Source organism: Melospiza georgiana, chromosome 11, assembly GCF_028018845.1.
Source record: "Melospiza georgiana isolate bMelGeo1 chromosome 11, bMelGeo1.pri, whole genome shotgun sequence".
Classification (NCBI taxonomy): Eukaryota; Metazoa; Chordata; class Aves; order Passeriformes; family Passerellidae; genus Melospiza; species Melospiza georgiana.
In genome coordinates, this window is record NC_080440.1 from 17,779,652 (window position 1) to 17,794,371 (window position 14,720).

Below are 14,720 nucleotides of genomic sequence, written 5' to 3' on the forward strand. Positions count from 1 at the left end.
ACAATATATTTATTTTATTTTATTAGTTTATGCTTTTTAATATTTTATTTAACTTTTTTTCAGGTATTGCTAAAGGAGAATGTGATTTTTTAAAACTCCTTAAACTATTGTCTCTTTCACAAATGGATGAACAGAAACAACTCTTACCATGGTGTTCCTTGTGGGCATGGAGAGTTGGTTCATGCTGTGTCAGATCATGCACTGTCACGTTCTCCATTGCTACACAAGGACAGGGAATGAAGAATGAATAAAACATTCTCTGTGTGGTGCTGGGATGGGCATTTATTCTGTCCTTGGTATCTTTATTCACTTACTTTTTGCTTTGCCCTGTTAAAATGAGATGTAACCAATGGTGGAAAGGCAAAGTGAGCTGGTGAAGCCTCAGGTTTGTGTGCAAACCATCAACCTGAAAAGGGTCAGAGGGTTGGGGTTTTCCTTCCCCTTTTTCACCTCCTTCTGTCCTGTCCCTGCCCTTTGCTCAGCTATAAAATGCTGCAATATTTCACAATCATTATGCCAAACATTGCTATCTGGAAACCTTTGTTTGTCTTTGCTCTTCCCTGTGCAGACCAAGATTTATTGTTGGCTGAGCATCTGAACACAGGAGCCCCACTTTGCCATGAGCAAGGAGAGATTACTTGTCTTTGCACACTTCAAACTTGAGTCATGTCCTATAAATACACTGCTCATAACAAGGATTTAGGCATGAAACAGTCTGTACTAGTGCTTTAAGAAGCAATTTTGTGTTTTTCATACACTTGAAATCCATGCCAGGCTAATCTTGGAGTGCCTGTTCCAGCTTAGCAAGGTCACATCAGTGCTTTGTGCAATCACACATGTGAGTTGTATGTAACTTTTTATTAACTCCTCAGTGTGCTAAAAACCATGAATAATTCATTTCCCTGCTGTTTTTATCTAACCCTATGATAAATGAACAGGAGAGGGGGGAAAAGATGAGAGACTGGTGAAGCTTTGTCATGTATGCCTGGCACTGAGGAACAACCAGCCCTGCCAGCTCACAGATCCCAGTAAGTTACATAATTAAAGGAATATTAATCTGTACTAAGCACATCTACCTCAACACCCCCTTAGAACTGCAATAATTACTGCTTTAGCAGAGACTCTGATTAATATATGTCAGTGCAGCCCATTAAAAGTAAGTAACGTGTATGTAGTCTGAGAGAATTTCTAAGGAGTAGATGAAGATTTTATGGTGTTTTTTTTGTGTTGGTTTGGGGTTTTTTCCTTTTTTGTTTTTAAATTTTTCCATTTTTTTCATTTTCTTTGTTGGTTGTGGGGGTTTTTTTTGGGTTTTTTGGGGTTTTTTTTTGTCTTTGGGGGTTTTTTTGCTGGGCTATGGAAGGTGGCTGTTTTCTGATGTAGGTTTACTCCTGTGAAATAAAGCAACCTTTTAAAAAATATTGTATCTTCATACCCAGGTTTGCTTTCTTTGATCTGAAATAACTGAGTATACCCTTAAGCCTGTCCTCTGTGCATAAAGGCAGGTTGCAGGGAGGGTGTAACCTCTGGGCAGGTGCTGCTCTGCCCTCTGTGACTTGATTTGCTGCCTCATCTAAACCTTGAACATTTGCCTCAGTGCAGAAATTCCTGGATTTTCCCTACTGAAGCTCCCCTAACGCTGACTCAAACGTGCATTTTCAATTTTGCCAGTTGTTGGAGACTAAATACAGACACAACTAATGAGCATTGGTTTAACCAAGAAATAAACCAGAGACAGGAGAGAACTGAAAGAGGAAACAGAGATAACTTAATTTGCAGGACCAAGGCCTGGCTGCCTCCTTCCTGTGGGAACAGCACAGTCCATCTTTGGGACCTCCCTCTGTGCAAAGAGCTCAGAAAGGAAAAAGGCTGGAGACACCAGAGCTGCTGGGGGGAAAGTGATGGTGCTTATCCAGCCTGTTCATTCCAGGCAAAAACAAACGATGGAGCTGCAAAGGGGAGGATTTCTGAAGGGATTTCTGAAAGAGCCAGGGAGTTTTCAGTCTGAGCAGTCACCCCAGAGCTGTTCTGGTCAGTGCTCACACCCACCAGGAGCTTTTCAAGGGTTGTCCCAGCTTTTGTTTTCCAGCACATCCCAGCTCAGTCCTCTGCTGAGCTCCAAGATTCCTGAGCAGAACTGGGACACTGCCTGTGAGCAGGAACGTTTGTCCTTCCACATTCAGGAGAGATGGGACATCAAGTTTATTTCTTTAATTTTAAATTCTCCTACTCAATCAAAAATGGTTTATTTTGGTAGAGAGTTTTAAATGGTAATATGATACATAAAAGTGATGTTTGCCTCATTAGGAAGTGTTTGTGTGTGAGGACAGGGTGTGCATCAGCCTGGGAGTGAGAGCAGCCCAGCAGGACAAGACCATTTGCACTGAAGCCTGAACCATTCCTATATATATATAGAAAATAAATAAATAATAAATAATAAATAATAGATAAATAATAAATAAATAAATAAATACTAAATAAACAAATAAATAGATAAATAAATATTAGATACTAATATATATTCTATATTATATATTATTATACTATATGAATATACATTATATATTATATGATCTATTAAATAGATATTATCTACAATAAACATAAACATAAATATATACATTTACACATATATAAAATATAAATTTATACATACACATACATATACATATACATAAATATATACATATACACATACATATATATACACACACATATATATATATATATATATATATATATATATATATATATATATATATACACATATATAATCCCATTGTAAGAGAATAACACTTCTCCCAAGAACTTGTTTGTGCTGGGATTTCACTTACATATAGCAAAAAGTTTAAACCATTTCTAAGAGGTAATTAAATCTTAAAATTTCAGGGACTGGGGGAACATTTTTGTACAATGCACTGGCATTCTGTGTCAAACACTATTCCCAAGGTAATTTTGATCCAACTGTCAATGGGAAACACTAAAGATAAGGGAGGATTTTCAAGATCAATAACTGCAGAAATTCAGACCACTCCAGAAAAGCATTTAAAATAAAATTGATCCCAGTGTTTATCCATGGTTAATTAAAAGTTGTGTAGAAAGTTATACTGAGAGAAAAACTGTCAGTGTATTGCTGTTGACAAAGTTCAGGTTTAAAGCTTTAAATGACAATTTTAATATCTACAGGAATAAAAAAGAATCAGAATTTATTGGCTGAGAAAAAAAAAAGCAAGTAGTTTTTAACTGGGAGTAGTTTTTTGTCTAAAAGCTCTAGATCAATATAAATCAATATGTTGCTGAAATGCTATAATTCAGAAGGTTGAATGAAAAATAAGAGAAGGTTTGTAATTCCTCCATCTGTAATGTAATCCACATGCACACTTTTGTCTTTCTGCTGTTTGCACTCATCACTGTAATTTATGCCCAGGATCATTAGACAGATATATGGATTTAATTATAAAACAATATCAGAGGTTAATTCTTAATTAATCCTTAAGTGCATAATTTAAATGTGTAGGCACCTTAAATTCTCTCTGCAGATAATGGAGAGGTGGAAGGGGGGAGACTGAAGGAGATCTGGAATTGCCAGCTGGGTGTGCTTATTTCTGTTTTCATTGTTTTAGGTCTGTGAGCATACATAAATATCAACAATATAAATACAAATAATATGAATATAAGCATAAATATAAACAATATAAATATAAATGTATCCCACTCTTTGCAGAACTGAAGGCTGCAGGTGAGGCCACACAAATGCAGATCTGTCCCTGCTGAGCCATGCAGGGCCTCTGTGCTGCTGTTTAAGGTGAGTTAAACCTCACCAGCCCCTGGGACAGCTCAGCCCACCAGGGCTTGGGTAATTCTGGGGTGAATTTGGGAGTGCTGGGTGATTGTAGGGTTAATTTGGGGATGTTTTGTACCTGAGTCCTTTGTAGGGTTAATTTGGGGATGTTTTGTACCTGAGTCTGACCTGTTCATCTCACCTCAGGGCTGGCTTGCAGTGGCTGTGAGGAGATCCAAGGTGATTTTTTATAAAATGCAGTGAGAAATAAGCCCTGGGCTCATTAGCAGGAGGTTTGGCCAGAAGCTGGAGAAGTGAAAAAGCAGATTTCACTGGTGATAAATTGTAGAGCAGCCTAACAGCATTGTTAACTTCCTTCTGCAGTGCCATGGCTCTCCTGAGTGCATCCAAGGGCTTCCTGACGGTTTTTCCTGGTATCTATGTCTTGAAGGAATCACTAAAAATGCATGCTGACAGATCTGCCTTGCCCTGGTGCTGGTGTTAATTAACATACTTGAAGTATGAAAGGTAAGGGGGCTTCCTAAAAAAAGAGCAGGATTTTAATTTACAGCCTTCAGTCCAAAGGAGATGCTGTAAAATGTTGTAATTCTCCAAGCCAGTGAATTATTCTTCCTCAAACAGCAGCAAGTGAAATCTGGCATTTATGAAATTAATCTGAGACCACATCTAGGTTGGTTTGCCTTGCTAAATTCACTTTATTTGCAATATAAATTTTATGCTATTGATAAATATTTTAGGTATTTTTGTGTAGTATTTTTTCTGGGAACTTCTGCTGCTACCATTGGTGACGAAAAGTATTTAAATCAATTATTCTGCTCCCCCTTGGGAAGCTGCTGTAGAAAGCAAGGACTGACTTGTAAATTTATAGGAATGTTGAGACAAATTTGCCAATACTCAGCAGGTTTTCCAGCACTGACCTTTAGTTGCTGCTTTGTTTTCACTGCTTTGTTTTTTTTTTAATTTGATTTTTCTCTTGCTTCTGAAATGCCCTATGCCCCATGTCCAAGGATTTAATGCTCTGCCACTTCCACGATCCTTGGTACTTGCACTAATTTTTCAAACTGGTGCCTATTTCAGTCAATCAGGATTTTTCTTGGAAAAGAAAGTAAAAAAATTTTTGATAGAAAAATCAAAAAGAGAGGGACATGTTTGAGATTATTTGTGATTATTATGCAATTTGAAGTTGTCTTTTCTGTTCTTAACTGTAAAATAACAGTACTGTGACTTAACATTTGGTAATTCACCATCTTTTGCCTCTCAGAGTGTTGTCAGAGTTTTTAATCCAACACTTGAGCATTTTCCCTCGTGTACTTCAATGTTAATAAAGAAATAAAACAAAATATCTGAGTTGTTCTCAAAGCAATGTCATCCTTACTAAAGCTTTTGCTTTTGCCAGCTGCTTTCTCACAATAATCTGTGGGATGAGTGGTATATAAAATTTGGGATTTTTTTACAGCAGTCTTGCTGCATCACTTAAGAGGATTGTCCAGGTGTGTGGCAAAAAGGTTTGGATATTGCAAAAAGCTCTTTTGCACAATTTACCCTCTGTATGTAAAAGAACTGTGTGACTGCTAAGGAGTGCAGGGGTCAAAAATGTTATCCTGCCCCCTTTTATATACATATAATTAGCAGATTATGACAAACCAAGTCAGATTGTGCATCTGGCAAAACTAACTTGTGGCCCTTTCAGAAAAGATATAATTGTAATATCATGTTGTCACTATCCACCATATTCTTCTGACTTTTATGTTGTGGTGGCTTCAGGTTGACTGGTCAGGGTTTTTAATTTAATTAAAAAAAAATTTAGAGTAAAGGTGTTGTGGATACCTTCATCCACTGAGTTCTAAATGAGGGAGATTTTAAATTTAATTTTAATTTTTTTTTTTTTTTTTTTAGAATAAAGGTGTTGTGGACACCTCCATCCATTGAGTTCTAAATGTGGGAGAAAATGGCCTTTTATGCTGTTCCTGCTTTTGGTTGCAAGATCATCAACTTTAGGTCATGTTTAACAAATTACAGCTGGAGAATTGCTTCTGCCAGGGAAGCACCAGATTTGTTTTGATATTTGTTAGCATTGATAGAGAAATCCATTGGTAACTTTTAGTCAGTTTTATTTCTGTCAGGGTCAGCAGTACCAGCAGCCTGGGAGCTCTGTGTGCGACCTGAGGAATTGCTGAGCATCAGGTGGAAGTGGAAATGTCTCTGCTTTTTGTGAGGCTGGAGCTGGGCCACAGCAAGGTCATTTCATGTCAGTGCAAACAAAATGTGCCCTTTGCACTTGACCCTTTTTGCTTTGATACTGAATTAGAACAGCAAAGGGATGGATCCAGAATATCCCAGTATACCTAATAATCCTCTGGTCAATCTGTATTTTTTCCAAACAAAGCAGAGGGCATGTTTTTGTTATCTTCTCCTCTTGAAACATTAAATGCAAAAATCAGTTTCCTCACGCTGGTTGCTACAAGACATCATGGCAGTATCACAGAGTGTTTCACTGACACAGCCTTTGTCTGGCATTACTTTTGCTCTTAAAGCCAGCAGATATTTAGGGCTGCTTGGCTTTTCACTGGCAGGCTGGTGTGAGGGTGTGAAATTACTGCAGGAGATCTCACTGGCGATTCACAGGGATACATTTTCTACTCTATCAGATGCTGGACTCGTGCCACACTTTGGTGGCATTTGATACCATGGGAGTTTTTCCTCAATAGAAGCCATGGCTGGGCCTGAACATTCTGCAAGTGAAATGCCCCAATTTGTTGGAAAAGCCCCAATGAAATGTCCCAAATTGTTGGAAAAGCCCCAGTTTGGTGGCTGGGAGTGCAGTGTGGGCGCCCCAAATGTCCTCCCTGCTGCTCGTGTTTCACTCAGGGCTGGGTCGCCACTCCTGGAGGCAGCACCTCTGTGCCTGAAGGGTGAGCACAGCTGTCAGGGCTGCACTTTGCTCTCTTGATGCACAAATTGCTGTTTTTGGCAGATTCAGAGTTCTTCCCTTTCATTCTCAGTGCTGCCTCTTGGCACCAGCAGCAGTTCAAAGATAAACTGTGCGTGCAGGAGGGCTCGTGGGATGGAAGATGCTCTGTTTATATGTGGTGTCCAGACATCACAGTTGTGTCCTTTCACACACACATCTTGTTGTTGTAGAAATTTCCCAAAGGAGGCTGAAATACCAATAGCTGCTCCATTCTCATATAATACAGCCAAAATCCAAGCTCAACTGGCACCCATTGTCACTTCCTTTCTGAAATTTCCTTGAAAATCCTCTCCTGTTTTGTTGGTGTGGAAATTAAGCTGCAGGTTGTGAAAATAATGTGAAGCTAAAACCTGAGAAGGATAAGTCACTGTTGGGTTATTCAAACTTGAGGCAAGCACAGTGCCAGAGTTTAGTGATTGCATGATCTCTGCTCCATTTCATCTTTTGGTGAAGGAGATGCCCCCCACTAAGCACGCATTCCCCCTTTAACCAGGAAAATGAGAAGAATTTAAAGGAATCTCTAAGCATCAACTTAGGTGAGAGGAGGTGCAAGGAATTTAGGGAAAAACACAACACAAACAGTCCTAATCTCTAAAATATAATAAGAAGTGTTACATTTAGTCATTAGTTGATGTTGTTACTGTTAACATCACACTTTAAGTGTTTTTAAAACCTGTATGCAAGAGGTTGAGTTCCTAGAAATGCTGTAGTAACAGGAAAGATGTGCTGAGGCCCCTGTCATGTTTATAAAACACATGGGGACAGCTTCTAAAGCTGGCAGAAATGTACAAAATTCTACTTCACTGTCTGCATGGGGAGAGATTTCCATTGGCAGGAGATGTTGAAATGAAGAAATCTGCTCTGTCATTCATTGCTTATCAGAAGTGATAAACAGCCAGACACTTCTGCTATTTCACCATGATTGACAAAATCAGTTGTGGGGGCTAAAAACATCTCAAGATGGAGAGCAAGCAAGGAAAGCAATCATTTGTTTGTGCTGCTGGTGCTATTAATTCCAGCTGCAGTAGCTGACCTTCTGAGGATGCTCTGATGTGAGAATCACATGATGGAGACTGTCCTTCTGTGGGAGATTTCAACCCTGAGCTCTGCTCTGGGAGCCTGGGGGTTTAACAGGTGGAGCTGGGTGTGGAATTCAGGATTTCTGTGAAAACAGTCTGGGGGATGTCATGTTTTTGTGCAGCACAGAATTGCCAGTGAAATGCATTTGCAGGCAGCTAGTAAGGATGCACATCTAATGCTTTTCAAATGGCACTCCAATCATCTGCTTTAAATGATTAATAAGCACGAGCTGAAAATAGCACTGCATTTACCTAATGTTTGCATGATTATTTTTGTAAACTTTTCATTCAGGCTTTCTCTGCCATCTTTCTAAGCATTGTCAAAACAAAAAACTGCTGCTTGATTAGTTTTTCTCAGTTGGTTTGATCTTCCTCATGACCCAGGGAAATGTAGCAGGGGAAAGCTCCCTCCCTTGTTCACTCTCACTCGACAGTAGGCATGTGGTTTAAGATCAGATGAGAAAACCAATCTAGATATTTGCAGAATACTTACAGGTTTCTGAATTTCTTCCAAAGCTGGGAACTGAACTTGGTGAGACCTACAAGTCTGGATTTTGTTAACAAGCTTGTCTGAAAGCTCTACAAATATACTGTAACATCTTCTCCTGGCTTTCAATAAGTTAGAAAGAGTTTTAAAAGATGTGGAGGGATTTGTACTTTCATGTTGCCTGTCCTACTTTTCCCTTTAGTCCTTGCTGAGATAAGGTTAAAACTGGAATTTAAATGGTGTTAAGGAAGAAGCCAAGATAGTAATCAGAATATAATTAACAGTGTATCATTTGTCAAACAACCAGGGCTGGGCAGCGCTGCTATTCACCAATAGAAAGTGGTGGAATACTTCCAGTTTTCCAAGTAAAATGCTGGTGTTGTTCACTGTAGCAGTCTGCAGGTGCTGTGTGATGTGTGTGCATCCCTCCCACCACACAACTCCCATCCCACCTACCAAATACACATTTCTGCTCTTCAAATCCCCTCTGTCTCCGTTCAGCTTTGGGGACATTTGGTAACTGGTTTTAACTCTCAAGGTGAAAAGATTATGTGGCACAAGAGAACTGTTATGAAATCTAACTTAAGCCCATGTGTAAAACCAGAACGTGTTGGTTAAATACCCGGCATTAACTCCTCTGGCAGCATTTCAAAGATGCCATCCTCTTTGCAAACAGAACCAGTATCTTCAAATCTAAGTCACGGGGTGGGGTTTTATTACTAATTTTCTAAATCTGGAGTGCTGATGCTCAGTCTGTGCAACGCACATCACCCGTACATCACAATCCCATTTTTTGTACTTCCCCAGGTGCTGCGTCCCAGCGCGGCACTCTCCATCTCTCAGAATCCGCGCCAGGCTTTTCCCTTCAGATTTTTACAGAATTCTGTCAGAAAACCGCCGCGTGTTGAGCAAAAATAAAAGCGAGAGGAAGGTGCTGGTGTCAAACGCTCGGTGCTGAACAGACGCGGGGCGCCCCAGAGCCGCGCTCACCTGCGCGCATCCCCCGAGCCCGCGCACCTGCGGAGCCCTGAGGGAGCCCTGAGGGAGCCCTGCGGAGCGGAGCGGGGCGCGGCGCAGCCTCTCCCCGCTGAGGGGAGCCCCAGCCCCGCCGGGGGAGGCTCGGCTCGGCTCCGGCACCTCGCGGGGTGGGGAGAGCGGCGCTGCCCGCCCCCCCCGGGGCTTCCCCGCTAAGTGTGACGGAGCCGCCGCCTCCCGGCGCAGCGCAGCGGCCCCGGCGCAGGAGGAGGCGCCGTGCGCGGCCCGAGTCCCCGGGCGCTGCCGCCGGTGAGGGGACAGCGCCGGCCCCGCGCTCCCGGCGGCTCCGCTCCGCTCGCCGGCCCAGGTAGGAGCGGCGGCGGCGCCCCCGGGGCCGCCCCGAGCCGCGGTGACCTTGAGGGGGCGGCGGGAGCGGGGCCGGGGCCGAGCCCATCCCGGCACAGCGGGGCCGGGGTACCGGCATGCGGCCGCAGGATGCGCTCGGGCGGCGATGGAGGCGGCTCCGCGGGGCGGGTAGCGGCTGCGGGAAACCTCTGCTCTCCGTCCCGCCCGAGCCCGGAGGGCTCCCGGGGACGGGAATGGGAGCGGGTCGGGAGGCGGCGGTGGCCGCGCTGTGCCCCGGCCGGGGGCTGGGAGGCGGCCGTGGAGCCCCGCGCTGCCCCCGCCGCTGCTCACAGAAATATGAATTGGAGAGAGTCATAACGAGGTGTTTGCCCGCAGCCCCGCTGCCCGGCGGGCTGATGGAAGGAGAAACCCTCCCGGGAGCGCCCAGCTCCTGCCGTGCCGCTGAGCTCCGCTGCGGCCGCGCTGGGGCTTTTTGGGTTTTTCTTCTTCTTTTCCACGGGGGGATTGAAATGTTTCACAAGCAGTAGTTTCCAAAGCCTGGCAGTACTCCAGCGGAGCGTCTGGAGCGGCCGAAAGCCCGAGGAGAAGGCGGCGGGAGGGAACTTTGCCCGCCCAGGTGCCCGGGATGCGGGCTGGGGTGGCCGCTGCAGCCCCGGCCGCCTCCACCTGGGCACGGATGCCGTCAGGATGTGCTTTCCTACCGCCACCCGACAGAATCGGCTCCTCTGCTGAAATCCTGGTGTGGAGACTGTGCTGGAAACGTGAAATGAGGGGAACTGTCTCCGTTCTGTACCTTTGAAAGGCCTCCTGTATTGTAGGCGGAGAAAATCTCTTGTTTGAATTAAACTGTCCCAAAGTTTATTTCTTTCTGTGTATTTCTTGCTGACTCTTTTCGCTGGTGTTTTTTTTTTTTTTTTTTTTTTTTTTTTCCATGTTACTGTTCAGTTTTATCACATTACACCAACCCGATTCTGTGCTAATACTTTCTTTACTTTCTCTTTAATTCAAGCGTATTTTGTAGTAAAGTGCTATTTGAGAAGCATGGGTACCAAGATAAGGTGCTGGGAAGATAGGCAAGCTGAAAGCAACGAAGAGTAGGGCTTGACTGCTCCCAAAATAAGCTAAAATGTAAGTTTTTAACCGGTGTGAAAGTTGATAGTGCTGTAACTCAACTCCCCAAGGGTAAAAGGGAATCTTTTAAGGAATTCTGAGTGTGGCTGTAGATACTGTGAGCCCTGGTTATGTAAGCAGTGCTTTGAGTGGCTCTGCACACACACACACACGCTGTCATGTTCTCAGCAGCTCTTTGCTTCTGACCCTGTCCCCTCACCTACATGGGACTGATTTTCATGTGCTGACTCAAGCAGCATTCAGCATTTTCATGACTTTTCTGTGGAGAAGAAGTGGTTTGTCTGTGGTATCTCGCTAAGAAAGCAGCTCAGCATTCTCTGCAGTGACTTCATGGTCTGATGTTCAGCTCAGTTTTCAAAGTGAGCATTGCTCTTCCTAAAGCAAAATAATATGAATTAAATGCTCAGTTTAGTGTCAATATTAACATAGTCACTTTAACACTTTGTGGAATGAATGCAGGATATTCTGTTACCTTGAATTCCTATTTGATACCATCACCAGCACTGTCCTTTGCCTGCATGCTGTAAATCCAGGACCACAACCCCTTGATTATCCAGGCTGCTGGGTGTGACATTGATCCAAATGTCTGGCAAGTCTCTCTGTCCTGTAGGCGCACAGTTTGGGGTGGTTGGGAGTGGGGCTGTGCCCCATCCTCATCCCCAATGGGCACAGCTGTGGCTGTGACCCATCCTCACCCCCAATGAGCACAGCTGTGGCAGTGCCCCATCCTCATCCCCAATGGGTGCAGCTGTGGCTGTGCCCCATCCTCATCCCCAGTGAGCACAGCTGTGGCTGTGCCCCATCCTCATCCCCAGTGGGCACAGCTGTGGCTGTGCCCCATCCTCATCCCCAATGGGCACAGCTGTGGCTGTGCCCCATCCTCATCCCCAATGAGCACAGCTGTGGCTGTGACCCATCCTCATCCCCAATGGGTGCAGCTGTGGCTGTGCCCCATCCTCACCCCCAATGGGTGCAGCTGTGGCTGTGCCCCACCCTCATCCCCAATGGGCACAGCTGTGGCAGTGCCCCATCCTCACCCCCAATGGGCACAGCTGTGGCTGTGACCCATCCTCATCCCCAATGGGCACAGCTGTGGCTGTGACCCATCCTCATCCCCAATGGGCACAGCTGTGGCTGTGACCCATCCTCACCCCCAATGAGCACAGCTGTGAGCAGCAGGTGAGCAGCATTGAAGGTAACGAGGCAGGGGCACTGCCCAACCAGGGAAGGGAACAGAGGGCACACAGGTGCAATGCATTAACACGAGGGGATAAAAGGCTGCGCTGAGAATGAGAAGGGCAGTTACTTGCAGCCTTCTGAAGTGGAATGATGTTACTGTGTGTGGGCAGACCCCTGAAGCCTTCTGAAGTGGTGAGCTGTTACTCTGTTTGGGTTGAAACTTTCTGAGTTTTTTTGGAGGTACTCTGTGTATTGTGGCCATCTCTGCTGCAACATTATCCCAACCTTATTCTTTAACCATTCAATTGCCTGTTTCCTGATCATGCTGAGTAAATTTTTATTGGGTTTGCCAAGCTCCATAGGGAGATAATGGTGATATTTATATGGTGTCCTGTGGTGCTGTGACTTTGATGGGTTTGGTCTGGAGGAGTGCAGGGAGGAGGCTGAATGGAGACCTATCATAGCCAGTGGGTTGGGGTTGGTTTGGCTTCCCCAAAGAGGTGTTGGGTGTCACTGGAGATGCCTCAGGTCTCCTTTCCTGGCCTTTGTCACTGTTTCAGAGGGCTCTGAGTCTCCTCTGTGTCCCATGTCACATACCAGGCACCTCTGACAGTGTTTGCTGCCTTTTTGGAGCTGCCTGAGTCAAACCTGGTGCATTTGTCTGGCTCCTTATCCTTGGTTATCCAACAATAGAGCACCTTAGGTCATTCACCACAAAAACCTTGTGATGTGACTGGGGAGTTGGGCTGTTTGTCTGAATATTGATAACACTCAAAGTGCTTGGAGTTTATCTGCATCAACAAAACCTGCGTATTCTGGTTATTGTAGGCAGTTTAAAGGGGAGCACGTGAATTTAAAAAGGACTTTCTGATACTCAAAACCCTCTAAAACTTGGATTGTAACTTAAGGATAGGTTCAGGACTGCAGCTGGGGAAAAGTCATCTGCATTGACCAGAGGAAAAAGCAGAGTAATTGTACAAGAGATAAGTGATTGTTTTAGTGGCAGTCTGATGGGAGATGATAGCAAAGGAGATAATTGGGAACAGAGTGAATATTTACATTTAAACAAAATTGTGTGGCTGCTGAAATATTTTGAAACAAATGTCTGAACAAAGCTCAAACTTCTGGTGATGCTTATCCTTGGAATGTGTGTGTCAGGCATAAGAATTCAGTTTCCAAACAGCTTTACATTTAATGTACACTGTGCAGGAAATGGTTGCAATTTGCAAAGTTCACAGTGGAACTTAAGCTGTCCTTGGAAAGAAAAAGTTTGTAAAAAGTAAGTTAAATAAAAATTTTATGAATAGAAGTGGCAAATGCAAGAGGACAAGTAGCTTTACTTATCTGAGACAAAAAATATAAGATACTTGAGAAAGGAAAAGTGAGAATGAACAAGAAAGATTTGTGTGTAACAGGATGGCAGAGGTGACAGCAATGAGTGTCACAATTGCTAAGATCCAGCTTGGTCTCAGTATACTCGTGCTACAAAATTTTTGGTTAAATCAGAATGACTTATTTATTGCTAAAGCCTACTCTGAAAAAATGTTTATAAATGGACTTATTTAGCAGTGAAATATTTCAGACTTCCATTTTATGGGTGTGACCAATTTTTCACATCTATGTTATCTGAGGCAGCATTTCCTAAGGGGTGTGTGACTCCCATATTGCTGATGGCCCCAGATCCAGCAGCATGGGCTTGTATCCAAGGGTCATCATGTAAAAGGCTGTTTTTTCACCTCTTTTGGAAGTTATGCTCAGAATCCTTGACTATTTTGTAACATCCAAATAAAACAACTGGTGTGCTGCAGGGGCGCCCTCCACACACTGGAATGTAAACCAAAAAAGCTTTAAATATTTCTGGGAGGCAGAGGTTGCTACAGCTTTAATTAGTGCAATAGGAGGTGTGTTTGGAGAGTTCATTGAACACCTTTAGCTGTGCAGAGAAGGCATTTCTGAAGAGCCTGCTCAGGTTAATGCCCTCGGTGCCTCCAGAGCAATTCTCCTGTGGATGCTCATTTATCTGCTCCCAGCCTTTCTCTCCCTTGACCCAAAGCCTTGCACTGCTGGGTTTTACAGTCCCTCCATCACTCCTGCTCCCATTCACACCCCCAGAACTGCTCAGCTCCTGAGGCTGCCCCGTTTGGTGTGCCAAGGGCTTGGGAAGGCAAGGTTGGGGTGCCATGAGGGAGCAGCAGCAGTGGGGCTGTGTGTGGGGCTGCCCAGTTGCCATAATACAGGGACCTGTGTTTGCACAGTGAGTTTATTCCCTGGGTGGTGGAATGCCTTTAAAAAGTCTCAGCAGGGAGGGTGTTCAGAGCCAGACCTGACTGATTTCATTGGTGCTCTGAGGTGTTTCTGCTGTGGGATTGTGTGAACACAGAAACTGGCACAGGGGCTTGCATGTTCATCAAGGAGTGATGCTAATTGTTGAAGGGGTGGGGTTTGGAGCTGCAAGGCTGAATCACTTTTCCCCATCACACTCCAGCAGAGTGACCTTGGATGCACATTTCAAGTTTTGAAAACCTTGTGTGTGTTGTGAAGCCAAAATAATGCAGCTGTCTCTGTTCAGAGTTTCTATTTCAAAGATTGATAAATCATTAATTCCACAGTGTTTGGGGAATTGCCTTGAGCCTGACTTATTTATTAAAAAGGCTCAAATAGCTTGTATTGAACTTATGAAAATTATACCTCCTCTAAAATCATCCGTCAGGGATGAAGATTGCTCCAAGA

General features: G+C 44.0%; 1 protein-coding gene across 4 annotated transcripts in view; it reads left to right on the plus strand.

The window, feature by feature from the left end:
- The first annotated feature begins 9,593 nt into the window (after window positions 1–9,593).
- The window catches only part of ATP2B2 (ATPase plasma membrane Ca2+ transporting 2), a 407,196-nt gene continuing 402,069 nt past the window's right edge, over window positions 9,594–14,720 (plus strand). For all 4 annotated transcript variants that reach the window (XM_058031893.1, XM_058031891.1, XM_058031890.1 and 1 more), the window contains exon 1: window positions 9,594–9,681. The gene's annotated coding sequence lies outside the window, so the exon portion shown is untranslated. The remainder of the gene's footprint in view (window positions 9,682–14,720) is intronic.